This window comes from Papilio xuthus, unplaced genomic scaffold (genome assembly GCF_000836235.2).
Source record: "Papilio xuthus unplaced genomic scaffold, Pxut_1.1 DF829660.1, whole genome shotgun sequence".
Taxonomy (NCBI): domain Eukaryota; kingdom Metazoa; phylum Arthropoda; class Insecta; order Lepidoptera; family Papilionidae; genus Papilio; species Papilio xuthus.
The window spans coordinates 529,650-544,572 of NW_013528989.1; the positions used below are offsets into that span (position 1 = coordinate 529,650).

The following is a 14,923-nucleotide window of genomic DNA, read 5'->3' on the forward strand; positions in this document are numbered from 1 at the left end:
TTAAGTTTTTTTATATATTCACGCGAAAGAAGTCGCGGGCGACAGCGAGTTTTATATAAAAAATCGTGTCAATTCCTTGGTGTGTTCTTTTAAAAGGGGTTTAAAGTTTTTTGCTTCAGTATTAACATAATTATTAATTTACTTTTGAATGAATATAACTATAAGTCGTGCTTTGAACTCCGGTAGGTTACCGTTACAAAATATCCGCGAGCCGTTACAATGCCGCACAATGTGTAAGCTGTTTACTGGTGACTATGAGGAAGTTCTTGAATTGTTCGATTATCTTACTAATATTATAAACTACCCGTTACCCGCGACTCCGTCCGCGTGGATATATAAAAATCTTAATTAAAGTAGCCTATGTGTTCTTTCAGACTATGTTCTATACGTATGCCAAATTTAATCGAGATCCGTTCAGCCGTTTTAGAGATATCTTCGAACATATAAACGTCGACATTTTAGTAAGGCTAGTGAGTCAATACACTGCCTTATTTTCGGATTTTCTTTTTAACATTACTAGAATTTTGTTATTATTTTGAAATTATTTTTCAATTGTTTTTCTGTTTAAAAGAAGAATGGAAATAAAGTTTTTTTAGACCAACAAACGGTAACTTTTGCAGACCGTCAAGATGAGAAACGTATCTTACCTCGGCCACGTGCTCAGGCACGACAGATACAATCTGATTCAACTCATCTTGATGGGAAAAGTTCCCGGTAAAAGGAGTGTTAGTCGCAGAAAAAAGTCCTGGTTGCGCAACATTCGAGAGTGGATATTGCGAGTGCCTTCCAACTTTTTCGCCTTGCAAGAGACAAGGGAAAATATAGAGAAGTGATCGCCAACCTACACTAGTCAGAGAGGCACCTCAGGAAGACCAACAAAACAATTAATTAAGTAGGCAATAAATTCATTAAAAATAAGAAAACAACAAAACACAAACGAAAACAATGTAATTAGTTATAATCTGAATAATAAATTACTTTTAATATATTTACAAGAAAAAAACAAATAAAGAAAGAATAACAAAACTCAATAACAAATAAGTATGATTGCTATTAAACGCACGCTTCGTAGGGATCATTATATTCCCAGTCATATTCCCAGGGAGGCCCTGGAGTGGATCCCGCTAGGAACAAGAAGACGTTGCCGACCTAAACAAACTTGTCGGCGATCAGTAGCTGCCGAAATGAAGGCGATTTGGCTGACATGGCCCGAAACCAAGCGCATAGCCCAGGATAGAGCGAACTGGCGGCGCACTGTGGACGCCCTCTGCCCCACTGCGGGGACATAGGACTATAGTCTAGTTAGTCAAGTCAAGTCATTGCTATTAGTGTCATGTATGTAGAAGATATTAGTGTCAAAAACAAACGACTAATCATAATCTTACTAATATTATAAATGCGAATGTGTAAATGGATGTTTGTTATTTTTATTTTTATTTTATATCATAAGGTGGCAAACGAGCGAGCGGCCACCTGAAATCGCTGAAATAGCGAAGTGACCGTTGCCCATTGACATACGCAATTGCATATACGTTGCCTACCTTTAATCAACGGAGGAGAGGATGCACAGAAAGAAAATATCTTCCCTTTCCATGCATCCACTCATCCGGAAAGTCCACTTCCTCTTCCCATCCTTTCCTTATAAGAAAAAGGCTGGGAAGGGAGAGAGGACTAAATTAGGCCTCCGGGACGCACACTCATCAGACGAAACGCGGAATTGCTTCCACTTCACGCCTGTCTTCTGTGTGGTCGTGGTATTTCACCGGGCGAGCCGGGCCGATTCGTGCGAAGATGTTAAAGCGGGCTCTACCACTGTTAGAAGGTATCTCCAGAACGATTGCATGGATCTCACTGAAATTTGGCATAGATGTAGAACATAGTATGGAAGAACAGTTCTATTAAGTTTTTTAACTCCGGACAGACGGAGTCGCGGACAGCCACTTCGATAAATGACGAAATCATGTATCAACATACAATAATCTACCATTGTCCAACGTAATAAAGTTCAAAGTCCTTGACACCACTAACCTTTGTATAGAAGAATGCATGCACAAATAAATCTCCATCGGAAATAATTTAAGCTACATTGCAATTTAGACTCTATGCTTAAGGGTTAAAGTGTTATTAACTTGTAATTCTTATGTAGTTAATATCTTTTTATTTAAAATACAGTTAAGATGAACTTGTCTAGACAATGGTTAAGATTTTTAATCATAACATTTTAACCGTAACGCGTTATTCTTACTGTATACAAGATTTATTACATCGCTATGAGTTTAAGTAAAGAAAATTATATGATTTCCATGTTAACAATTGTATATCACGTATTTAATTTTTTTTATAATATACTCAAGAATGACGATTTTAAGCCATTAGTGCATAACGTTCGATAAATCGGACGCCAATAAAATTGTTATTTTAGGAGTTATATATATTTTACTAAACGTTTATTTTTTTTAAACAGTAGTGTAATATATATTTGAAGTGGTAATACTGTTGGTATGACATTCCGTGAAGCGATTTATCGTACGGGCTATAAAATCTAAACTTTCATATTGATTTAATATTTTATACAATTTAATGGTCAAATAAACTCGAAATGAAAATATATTACAGTGATCATAATGAAAAAGGCGTTAATAATCTTTATGCACTAATGGGTCAAGAGTGCCAGAAACCGAGGTGCATGGATGCTTAAAAGTATGAAGAAGCGAGAGATGTGTCAGGACTATGCCAAATGGAGGTCTGTGGTCTCTACCTACCTCTTTGGGATACGGGCGTGAGTTATATTTTTTATAGTACTTTACTGATAAGTTATCTTAACATCCATTAAAATGTATGCAAATGGCGAATAAATAAAACAGAAACGACTAGAGTTTAAATAAAATTATAAAGAAAAGAAGCAATTAATAAATAAAGCAAACATAAGAATTAATAAATATTTATATTTTTATTTCAAATTAACAGAGTTAAACCATTTAAAGAGATTAATTGGTTATAAACTACGATAAAACACGAAGTTGTAAAGATAAGTCGACGATTAGTGGAGGGCGCTGCAAACGCTTCCAACTGATTAATAAGCCAAGTTCACCGAACAAGTTTGATGTACGCACGGCCATCTTAATTGCATATACCGTCTGCGATATTATCTACAATTCGTTTAATAACAAATTAAAGCATCCTTTATTAACGTGATAATTAGAAATAATTATACTCTAAATTATATTACTAGCTGTTGCCAGCGACTCCGTCCGCGCGGATTTAAATAAAACTTAATTTGCCATTTCTTCCAGACAACGTTCTACATGTGTGCCAAATTTTATCAAAATCCGTGCATCCGTTCTGGAGATACCTTCTAATAAAGGGCAACAGACCACGAGGAAGATCGCCTATGAGATGGACCGACCAAATCAGAGCGGCTGTGGATGTCCCCCTGCACCAATGTACAAAAAAGACAGCGACTAGGGAGGAGTGGCGGCGCCTGGTAAAGCGGGTCACTGATACGTGATGACCACGACCAGTCTGACAAGACTGCAACGACGAAGAAGAAGAAGATTTTAAAGCACCAAGCAAGCAAGAAGTAACAACTTAAATAAAAACCTAATCAATAGCATATATTTCCAAACTATGTTCTACATCTATACCAAATTCAAGCGAGATCCATGCAGACGTTCTGGAGATACCTTTAAACAAACAAAGATCCATCCATCCGTAAATTCGCATTTATATTAATAAGGAGTACGATTAGGATTATTGGCGGGTTTCTAAGACCAAAGTCCCCGTTTTAAACATATTGTTGTCTCTGTTTTGTCAAAGATCATAAGAGGGATGACAATATGTTTTGTACAGAAATTTTGGTTTCAACTTTCGCATTAATATTAGTAATATTAAAGATAAGGTTATTAAAAAAATATATATTCTATATGAAAATCATCGATAGATTTGATGATCTTATAACGTAATCTCTGCCTGTTCCCTTAGGTAACAGGCGTTGTATTATAGTTTGCTGCGATGTGTCATCAGTATGTTTCTGAACTAGATACGATCGGTGTCAACAATCAATATGTATCGCCGGAACACTTGATGCAGAGTTCAAGGGCCCATTACAGACGAAACTTTCTCATATCTATCCATGTCAAGATACAATTTGGATGATTGTATTACGAATTATTATTGTTCCCACTGAGGGTCTGGGAGTCTACCCTAAGGTAGTGACTACCCCGCAGATGGGGCCGCGGACGAGAGCGACAGCGTGCCCGTGGTCCCGTCCCGATGCGTTGGAGGAACAGAGAGGTTTAGTGGGTATGCCTCCGCTATGGAGGAGAATCCCACATAACTACCGCGTCCCCCCTGGGGCGCGGAGTATGCATAAAGCATTCCCCTCTGAAAAAAAAAGGTAGTGACTACCCTACTAAACACTGGTCCACTGTGGGTTGACTTCACACATATCTTTGAATTTCTTTTCAGATATGTGCAGCATCACGATGTTTTCCTTCACCGTAAGAGCGTCGGATAAATGTATATTTTTAAATCGAAAAACAGCGACTCTATCGAGCGAAACTTAAGTAGCCTGTGTTTTCTTCCAGACTATGTTTTACATCTGTGTTAAATTTTATCAAGAACTGTTGTGTTGTTTTCGAGATGTCTTCTAACAGTTAGGAAGAAAATCCAACACTGGCGCAACACTACCCTTACTGAAATGTCGACGTTTATGTCCCCTCACTAATCGCTCCAACACTTGACTTTGTAACGAAAGCGCGCCATTCGCGTCAAAGGATTCTAACTATAATTATTCCGTACTACTGCACCACCAGCGGGGAAGCAGCGCGAGGTTCCCTTTCAGACCTCACCCGCCACCCCGCGCGCCCTCACGCCGGGACCTTCAGTTGCGCTTCAGCACTCCGCGCGCCGACACATCAATCATATTTGTCTATTTTGTACACCATCTTTCATCGTATTACAATCATCAGCTAACAACCAGCATTTCATTCCATCATACAGTCCACTAGTTCAACACTAATATTGTCTAAAATAACATCCATCCAACTAAAAATTCACATTTATAATATTAGTAAGATTAAAAATACCGAGTTAAATCTGTTTACAATAGTTTATTTTTGTACCGTAAGTAAGAAAGGCGGAACACTTTCCTGTTTGCTGTATTAACGGAAATGTTTCAGTACGAATGAAAATATTATATCGTTTCTACTGAAACGATAAATATCAGGATGTTAGGAACAAGAATTGATATAGTTTATGTTGTATATTTCCGGAATAAAACGTTCTAACTAGGGCTGTCACTTTGATTTTGACTCGTATTTGTTTGCTTGGTACTTCTACGTGTTTTACATCAATGTTCTAGTGTTAGAGTCTCTCCGTGAGGGAGCTGCCTCGGCAGCTGACGCTGACGGGATCATGGACGAAAGCGTAAGCGTGCCCGTGGTCCCGTTCTGATGCGTTAGAGGAACAGAGATGTTTAGTGGGTATGCCTCCGATAAGGAGGAGAATCCCACATAACTACCGCGTCCCCCCCTGGGCGTGGAGTATGCATAAATCATTATACATAAAGCAAAGTCAATTACGCTGACCCTACAGATTCTTGACTGACTTCACACATATCTATGAATTTTGCAGATATGTGCAACATCACGAAGTTTTCCTTCACCGTAAGAATGTCGGATTAATCTGTGCATCCTGCGCATCTGCGGTTCCACAGGCGTTGCGGATGTCCATGGGCGTCGGATCAAATAATATTAGGCGATTCGTTTGCCCCCATCTCCTATAAAAAATAATAATAATAATAACTGAACCTGGACTTATATATTTAGGTCCAGTTTCGTCAAATTACTTTACTATTGTACCATCGACGCTATTTCGAGATAGAGGGAATTATTGGTTGTCTTTTTTACTCGTTTGTTAATGAGTTTACACTGTTTTTTTCCAGCCAGTTTTCGGAACTTCTTTGAAAGTTTGCAGCCCTGTTTCTAATAGTTATTGTTTGGAATATAGCAGATTTCGGACTTCGATCGTAAAATGCAATACGTGAACACTATTATAAACATATGTTATATATTACTCTATTGTTATTTATTGCATAACAATCTCTTTAAGAGCGTGCGCCGCAATGGTTAAAGCACTTGATTTGTAATCTGCAGGTCCTGGGTTCGAATCCCAACATATACCAATGTGTTTTTCGATTTAAATATTAACATTTATCCGACGTTCTTATGGTGAAGGAAAACATCGTGATGCTGCACATATCTGTAAATTATTCAAAGATATGCGTCAACTAACACTTGGCTAGCGTGGTTGACTATGACCTAATCACCTAACTTAGGGTAGGCTCCGGCCCCTCGGTGGGGGCATATAGTGAGCTCACGCTTTAGGTCGTAATACATATATAGAATTGAATGTAACATTGTATGCGAGTGCAAAACACTTAACATCGCGTCCCCGTTATATCGTAACCGCGAAATGCGTTCACGTTATGAATCTGGCCTCTGGACAATATTTATGATCTCCTTAACCTTCTAAAGTACATCTTCCTCATTCAGAATGTAATTTTACATCTTACTAATATTATAAACGCGAATGTTTAGATGAATGTTTGTTAGAAGATATCTCTAGAGCGGCTGCAACGATCTCGCTGAAATTTGACATAGATGTAGAACATAGTCTGGAGGAACATATAGGCTACTAATAAGTTTATTTTATTACGTGCGGGTGACACCAGTGTTTTTATGAAATTACTGGCCGAATATTTGGATGGATGGAATTTTGTTAAAAGGTTCCAAAACGGCAGCATAGATCTCGATTAATTTTGCATAGATGTAGAACATAGTCATGTAGGTTGCTATGTTTTTTTAAAATCAGCACGGATGGAGTCACGGTCGACTTTGTTCAGAATTAAAAAACAAACAAATTTATTGAGAAAATAATAGACAAAGAAACTTAACTTCTAAATAATTATTTGCTATGTATAATATAACTGTAAGATAATTTTCCGTTACTACGCAAGAATAGACCAGTTTTTGCTGAACAATCTAAGTCAGCACGATACTGAACAAAAACATGTTCAGCATTACAACACGCGGTAATTAGATATTATTGTTTTTGCTTAATACTTTAGCAATATCTATTCTTTCAATAGATGAATGTTTTTTTTATGTATGTACGTTTGTTTGTATGTCAATTGAATGTGACTTCATGTTAGAAACGATTGAACTGATTTTATATGAAGCTGTTTTCAGTGAGGTTAAACAAATATAGTTATAACGTAACTTCTCCGTGCTAAGCAGTCCATACCAGTCCCACTCACCCTGATGAAAGACCCCCGATGGGCTCGAAACTAGTCGGTGCCGCCACCGGACGAATATACGTGAGTGTTTAGCCATTTTTATATCAGTTTATTATAATTTCTCACGAAATTTTAAATTTTAATACTTCTCCCGTGTTACGAATAGATGGAAGGTTGTATGGATGGATGGATTTAGAAGGTATCTCCAGAACGGCTGCATAGATCGTGCTACAGATGTTGTACATAGTCTGGAATAACACATAGGCTAATTTTTTTTTAATTCAACGCGGACAGAGTTACGCGCAACAACTAGTTTTAAATATATCAAGAAGTAGCCTAAAAAAACCTTTAAAAGCATTTATAATGCTAATAAATCCAAGCTAGTAAAACGTGTCATCCCTTTTTCACTAAAACACAAAACCCTTTTTATAAAATCCCGAAAATGTTAATGACAAATACTTTGCGAGTTATTTTTGTATTTTTCTGTGAAACCAGATAATACCGGAACACATTCCCGATGCAAGAAATACAAAAAAAATATATAAAAAGCTTAAGTATTTTTACTTTTAAAAGGAATAAAAAGTTCGTATAACAGACTATGAAAGGAAGTTTTATTATGAACTAGCTGTCAACCGCGATTTATGCGCGAATTAAAAAAAAACTTAATAAGTAGCCTATGTGTTCTTCCAGACTATGTTCTATATGTATTCCGAATTTCTTTCTGAAGATACCTTCTAACATCCATCCATCCAGGCATTCGCATTTATCATATATATAAAATTCTCGTGTCACAATTTTCGTTCCCATACTCCTCCGAAACGGCTTGACCGATTCTCATGAAATTTTGTGAGCATATTGAGTAGGTCTGAGAATCGGCCAACATCTATTTTTAATCCCGCGCAGACGGCATCGCGGGCGACAGCTAGTAATATTAATAAGATTTAGATGGATGGATGGATGTTAGAAGGTATAACTGGAACGGCTGCATGGATCTCTATAAAATTTGGCATAGATGTAGAACATAGTCTGGAAGAACACATAGGGTAATTATTAAGTGTTTCGTTAATATCACGCAAACGGTATTGCGGGAGACAGCTAGTGTTATAATATATTTCGATTAACAACTGTAAATAAAATAGCTGGGATTGTGGGAACTGTCTCATGATCTTTATGTGAGAACATAATCCACCGTGTTCTTATTCGTTTCTATGTGAGGTAGATGCATGATGTTTTTATCACATATCAAACTGTCCTTTGTCTCATGTCACCTTTCACACAATCCATCCTTTCCACCCTAAAGATTCTTACTAATATTATAAATACGAATATTTAGATGTTTGTTAGAAGGTATCTCCTGTTAGGAAGAAAATCCGACACTCTGCCGGTGTACTGGCACAACACTAGCCATACTAAAATGTCGACGTTTATGTCCCCTCACTAATCATTCTGACACTTGACTTGGTAATGTAAGCGCGCCATTCCCGGCATAGGATTGTTATTAATAAATGTCTAAAACTCCATAACAGTTTCATGGATCAGAAATTAGACATTAATGTAGAACGTAGCCTGGAAACATAGGCTACTTATTACTTATTTTAATTAATAAGCGGAGTCGCGAGCGACAGCTACTAAGAAATAACAGCTCGACAGTGTTCAAGGTCAAGGACAGTTTTAAAACTCTAATTTACTTTCATCAAAAAATACGTCTAAATATATATACTCTGCCTAATCTTATGAGCCTAACACGAGCCGAAACATGCCTTATCATTTCCTAGAAATTTATCTACACCACAGAGTGGCTACCGACAGAGAAATTTCATTTACAGCCAGATAGCCGCGGCAAGCTATCTATGTTCCTACGCAATTAGGAGCATGCTCTGATATTTATTACACTGTTTAGCTCGGCAAAGCTTTAAATTTGAAAATTACTTGAAATGGCCTACATTAAACTGAGGCACGTCAAATTTCATACATGGCGGCCATATTTGACTTTTTAGTTGTTTTGTGGAAATTGTTAAACAATTTGATAACAACCATTATATTTGAGAATAAGGGCAGACTACGTATCATAGTAAATATTAATCTGACCTTTTTGGTGTCTCTATAAGTTAGTTATACTATGTTATTATATAAAATTAGCCGTTTATTTTTAAAGGGTCTTTTGCTTTCAACATTCCCGTGTTATCAGTACACAGGGAGAGACTAGCTTTGATGTCCCGGCTTCGTCTGATAGTTAAAGCGTATCCTAGATAGGGTAACCATAAATATCTAGGATGTTTTTATATCAAGTCATCGAGATTAACCTTGAAATATCACTGTTATATACCATACTAGCTGTCACCCGCGACTCCGTCCGCGCGGGTTTAAAAATAGATATTGGCCGATTGTCAGACCTACTCAATATGCTCACAAAATTTCATGAGAATCGGTCAAGCCGTTTCGGAGGAGTATGGGAACGAAAATTGTGATGCGAGAATTTTATATATAAGAAGTCTTTATATTAAATATTTTATAGTCTATTTATTTTAAAATAATGGAGAGAGAAAAGAGAGAGAAATGTGTTTTAATAGAAGTGTGTCGACGGTGAAAAAGCACAAGAACGCACAGAAGAAAAGCCTTTCCTTTTAAAGGATACACGCAGATTCTTTAATAAGGTTTAAAATAAATAATAATTGATAAATAAATCAATCTTCAAATAAACCAATATTTTGAGTAAAATTTTTATAAAACTAAAACTCAAAGTAACTAATTAATGATTCTGCAAATATCAGTAAAAGAACACAAAAGAGAAAATAAGTTTTTTTTTTTCTTTAAAAATTTCCGTATATTTTGTATTCATCATCATGGTCACCTTAATTACAAGGATTTATCCGCTAACTATTGGACGAAGGTTGACAACTGTTTGAATTTCGAACGTCAGAAATTCACAGATAACAAAACTTTTTTGACACGAGGCGCCACTTTATCAATTTTGGCGGGACTATTATTTTTTATCTGTTGTGATTAATACATTATTGTTTTACTAATGTCTTCTTGGAATGTTAAAAAACAACACAAACTTTGTCCCCAACAGAATTGAAATTTTAGAAATGAGAATATAGGTTATTATATTGTCCATCCATTTGAGCATAGCCGAGTCGATTGTTACTAGTTTGAATAATAATAAAACTCATGTTACAGCCAAAGTTTGGCTTTAGACGGTTTCTATTTGCAATAAAATCAATGACTTTTTTAAAAGAAACTTTCTAACAAGGATTTTATGATTTAATTTTAAACATACACATAAAACAATTATACGTTGCATAAAATGTTAAAAAATTCTCAGGAAAATAGTAATAAAATTATATTCAAAAAATGATTGTCGGTCCGTTTGTATGTTACCTTTCAATGACATTTCTTTAGAAATGCAACAGATGTTCAACATCTGTTTAAAAAAACTGTAATTACGTCAAAAAGGTTAAGTATAACCTCTTTTCCCAAGACTAAACTTACCCCCGTCATTCGTACCTTGTAAAAATTCTCATAAGCAACCAAGTGAAACAAATAATGAAAGCAAATTTTATAATAATACGTAAAACAAACTCATCCTTGACAAATTTCTTCCTTACAAAAATTCCCACAAAGATCTTTGGCGCGAAACGACTATTTTTAAGAATAAGGAAATTTCAACTTTAATTCATAGGAAATAGAATACAAAGTAATATGTATAATTTTAATTCAAACTGAATTTAATTTTATGAAATAATAAGCTCAAGCGAAATAGCAAAACATAACAAGAGAGAGGTTATTCGAATTTCGGCTTTATCGCATGTGAGTAAGGTTTAATTTGCTATAATGAATATCGTCACACTTGGTCGACTTTCTCACACCTGTCTTTCTACCAAGATGGCAACTAAACGTAAAAAAACCGGAAGAAAACGTTTTCATGTTTTTAATTTGTTCTTTTATTTATTAATTTTTTAATTAATGTTATTTATGTGTAGCTATGCACGCGATGTTTTAATTATGTTAAAGTTTTTATTTCTAGTTAAAAAAAAAATTGGTAGGGGATTCCCAATTAAGTCATACGACGAATTTGAACCCATTATTATGTTTTTACTGTTTTTATTACATTATGAATAATATATTTATATATAAATTATTATATACATAATTGATAATTCGTTTATAAGAATAAAACAATAATTTCGATCCATTTTACAACGGCGTTGGTGGTGTAATGGTCAGCATAGTTGCCTTCCAAGCAGTTGATCCGGGTTCGATTCCCGGCCAACGCACGCTTTTTGTCCATTTTGAATTTGAATATGTTACATTCATAATACAAAACTTTTAAAATAATCCGTTCAAAAAGAAAAATGTAATAATGTCTTTTTTTTTAATATTTTGCGACAACATTTAAATAAATATAGTTATCGGATTAAAATAACTAATGTCATATGAAAAGGTCTAAATATTATTTAAAAGTTGCAGATTAAGATCATGGCAGATAAAATATCATAAATATGTATTTAAAATATACATATGTAACTTAGAATTATCTTTTTTTTTAGCCGACTTCAAAAGGAAGGAGGTTCGTCAATCAATTCAACCGTTTTTATTAATTTTTATATGTCACCTCATAACTCCGCCCCTGGTGTTCCATTTTTGAATTTTTTTTAGTTTTTTTTTTACAATATCTAGTGAATGAAGACTCAGTTTCTTTAATCGATTCCGATGATCGATTAATTCAATCGATTCTAAAATCGTTATCGATTCCCACAGAGATTGTGTTACATGTCTGACCTACCGCAAACGTAGCTACAATTACGGATGTACTCGCTTACATTTCCTGACGTACAGACAAAACAGTATTCAATAGTAAGAGCACTCGATATTAAAAACGACTAATTATTTGAACTAGTAATTATTATTAAAACTTTACATCAGCCATTTTAATAGGTAACATTGGACTTGATTTAATGTCCACCATCACTACGAAATAACAATTTGAAAAATTTCGTCTGTCTGTCCTTAAGGCCGTTTTGTTCCATGTAATCTTCAGAACGGCTGGACTGACTTTGTCGATACTTAAACTTGAAGGTCATATACGCAGAAATATAACAAAGTTGCAGGCCGTTAGCCTATTTTTTTTTATAACAGAAGGGGGCAAACGAGCAGCGGGAACACCGTGGTGTTCAACAACACCCATGGACATCAGTAATACCAGAGGAACCGCAGATGCGTTGCCGGCCTTTGGGATAGTGATAAGCTCGCTTCTTGAAGGACCCTAAGTCGTATCGGCAACGGTATTTGGTAACATTCAAAGCACATTACGATTGAATTGTTACATACTGTGTTAACAAGCGCGGGATGAATGGCTGGTATTCCTCCCGTAGTAATCCCATTCATCTATGACGCTTTAGGAATGCTTCACTCACAAATGTACATTCCTAATTGAAACTGCAATCCTCCTAATTGTTACACTGAATCATTCGATTGAACAAATATTTGTTATACTACTAGAATACCTTCTGAATAATTTATTTGCGAAAAGCTTTCGCGCGTGCGGTATTAAAAAAAATTGTTCCATGTATCTTCCAGACTATATTCTATTTCGTGCCAAATTTCATCAAGATCCGTTTAGCCGTTCTAGAAATATCTTCTGACAAACATCAATACATCTAAACATTCGCATTTATAATATTAGTATTAATATATTCAACGTAATTACATTAATTTAACCTCTTAGCTTGCTTGCTTGAATGCTGGTCGCAAAACTTATTGATTCGCAGTGATAAGATTTGCGACCAGCATTTGCCCGCTAGGATTTAAAAGACATAATAGCCCATGTATTCTTGCAGACTATGTTCTATATGTGTGCCAAATTTTATCACATTTTTAGAACATAGTCTGGAAAAACACATAGGCTAATAATTATGGTTTAACACTATGCGAACAGAGTCGCGTGCGACATCTAGTTTGTATCATCATCAGCTCACTATACGTCCCCACTGAGGGGCTCGGAGCCTACCCTAAGTTAAGGGTGATTAGGCCATAGTCAACCACGCTGACCAAGTGCGGGTTGGTTGACTTCACACATATCTTTGAATTACTTCTCAGATATTTGCAGGTTGCATCACGATGTTTTCCTTCACCGTAAGAACGTCGGATAAATGTACATATGTAAATGGGAAATCGAATGGACATTGGTACATGGCGGGATTCGAACTCAGGACCTGCAGATTGCAAGTCAAGTGACCACTGAGCCACCGACGCTCTTAACCTCTAGTTTGTATATATCTAATTATCATTCAGAGCCAGTATGCTATTGTTCTGCGGCATTCTTTATGCTGCTATAAAATTGCTTGAAAAGTATGACATATTGTTATCAGAAATGGTGACGCTGTACAGTTTCGGAGTTCTTAGTATACGAGTGGTTTTTTTACGACTTAATATCGTAAAATTAATGCTGTTTTCCTATATATAACAGTGGTAGAGCCCGCTTTAACTTCGCACGAATTGTCCCGGCACGCCCGGTGAAATACCACGACCATACAGAAGACAGGCGTGAAGTGGAAGCAATTCCGCGTGCAGTCTATGAGTGTGCGTCCCGACGGCCTAATTTAGTCCTCTTTCCCTTCCCATCCTTTTCTTTATAAGGCAAGGATCGGAAGTGAAAATGGACTTTCCGGATGAGAGGATGCATGGCAAGGGAAGATATTTTTTTCTGTGCATCCTCTCCTCCGTTGATTAAAGGTAGGCAATGCATATGCAATTGCGTATGTCTATGAGCAACGGTCGCTTCGCTATTTCAGCGATTTCAGGTGGCCGCTCGATCGTTTGCCACCTTATGATATAAAAAAATCATCACTGATGTTTGATAGATTCTTTAATATTCAAAGACGTGAACCAATTAACTGTTAATAACATTACGTAATGGATAAGAGATGGCGCTGAATCCCGAAACTCTGTTTATACTACAATTATAGGTTAGGAGACAGAGCTTCGCCATATTGTGAAAAAAAAAATTGTTTAATAAATTCTATTTTTTTAGGAAAAAGATAAGATAAAGCATACTAAATCAAAAAGATATAATGGCAAGAGCCATTAATAATTTCCTAAAGTATAAATTAAAAAAAAAGACTTTAAAAGTGGCACAAAATAAAATTTAAATTTACAACGTTAAACGCAACGCATTTTTCATAGAAGTCACAGTATTTTCCTAGTCTATTCTAGAATAAATAATCATTATATAAAACAGGTCGACAGCTGAATAACCGTTGAAATGATTCTAGACATGTCTGGGGCAAGTTAAGGAAGACTAATGAATGTTACGTTCTCGTCCCGCTTAGAAATAACAGTCCCATTGGTCCCAATCTCATCAATATACTAGCGGTTGCCGTGATTCAGTTCGCGCCGTTTTAAAAAAAACTTAATAAGCCTATGTGTTCTTCCAGATTATATTCCTATTTACACATGTACATTTATCCGACGTTCTTACGGTTAAGGAAAACATCGTGATGCAACCTGCACATATCTGAGAAGAAATTCAAAGATATGTGTGAAGTCAACCAACCCGCACTTGGCCAGCGTGGTTGACTATGGCCTAATCACCCTGAACTTAGGGTAGGCTCCGAGCCCCTCGGT

General features: G+C 36.0%; 1 non-coding gene across 1 annotated transcript; it reads left to right on the forward strand.

Annotated features, from left to right (window-relative positions):
- Positions 1-11,502: 11,502 nt before the first annotated feature.
- On the forward strand, positions 11,503-11,574 carry TRNAG-UCC (transfer RNA glycine (anticodon UCC)). Its single transcript has one exon. It is a non-coding gene; the product is annotated as a tRNA-Gly (tRNA).
- Positions 11,575-14,923: the final 3,349 nt, after the last annotated feature.